Below are 1,432 nucleotides of genomic sequence, written 5' to 3' on the forward strand. Positions count from 1 at the left end.
GATCTGGTTTTCAATATTTTCTGGGTATTTTTGTTGTTCAAATTGGGGTTTATTTCAAATAAGGAGATAAACCTCTTGAATTTGTGTTATATGTTTTTCTGTTGTTCATTATATGAAACCCAGCATTGATGAACTTATAGGAACAGCAAGTAGAACAAGAGTTTCTGGAGGGCAGGTGATAGTGATAGTGGTGGGGGTGGGGTGGGGGAGTGTAAAACGGCGCTAATGTCAAGGAATTCAAGAAGAAAAAGAAACTGGTTGTGGTAGCAAATGTACACTACTGCTTGATGTGATTGAATTATGAAATGATCTGATAACTGTATTAACTCCCCAACAAAATGGAAAAGTAGAACATGCATTTATGCTTGATATATTGAATAATACGTTGCAGCATTTTAATTAGACAAGATTCAGAAATAAATGAAAAAGTATATGCACTGACCCCTGCCACTCATTAACATACCATTTACATCATTTAAGAGATTTAAAAAATTAGGAAAACAAATACTGCCAAATTCTTATTATCAAAAAGTTCACTGTCTCAGAAGCATGAGAAACAAGTGAATGACAGAAGCATTCTTGAAGTATCACTGTATGCCAGAGATTAATTTCACACAGTTACATAGCACACTATCATTGTTATACTTGAATATTTGATGAAAAGGCAAAAGTGTTTAACACTCTTTCTAATTGATTTTTTTTTATTAAACCATATGGTTATACCCGATGATGAATCTAGTGAGGCATCAGCCTTAGTTAGGTTGAATTGTCTAGCGAAGCAAAATCAGTGGCGATTATATATGCTTATATATGTTGTTGTTATGCTCCATTGAGTTGGTTCGGACTTTGTGTCCTGTGTACAATAGAGTGAAACACGGTTTGGTCCTGTGCCATCCTTATGTTTGGGCCCATTGTTGCAGCCATGGTGTCAACCCATCTCCTTAAAGGCCTTATTTTTTGCTGTCCCTCTACAAGAATGATGTCTTCCAGGCACCGGTCTTTCCTGACAATATGCCCAAAATAGATGAGAAGAAGTCTTACCATTCTTGCCTCCAAGGAGCATGCTGGCTACTTCTTCCAAGACAGATTTGTTCTTTTGGAAGTCCATGGTACAGTAGATAATCTTCACCAACATCGTAATTCAAACACATCTGCTTTTCTTCAGTTTTCTTTATTCAGTATCCAACTTTCACATGCATATGAGGGGATTGAAAATTCCATGGCTTGGGTCAGAAGCACCTTAGTCCTCAAAGTAACATTTACTTACTTTTCTTTCTTTCGTTTTTTTCTAATCATTTTATTAGAGGCTCATACAACTCTTATCACGATCCATACATACATCAATTGTATAAAGCACATTCGTTACCCTCATCATTCTCAAAACATTTGCTCTCCACGTAAGTCCCTGGCATCAGCTCCTCATTTTTCTCCT

The sequence above is a fragment of the Echinops telfairi genome, unplaced genomic scaffold, assembly GCF_000313985.2.
Source record: "Echinops telfairi isolate 266 unplaced genomic scaffold, ASM31398v2 ScPeMD7_7469;HRSCAF=8507_0, whole genome shotgun sequence".
NCBI lineage: Eukaryota > Metazoa > Chordata > Mammalia > Afrosoricida > Tenrecidae > Echinops > Echinops telfairi.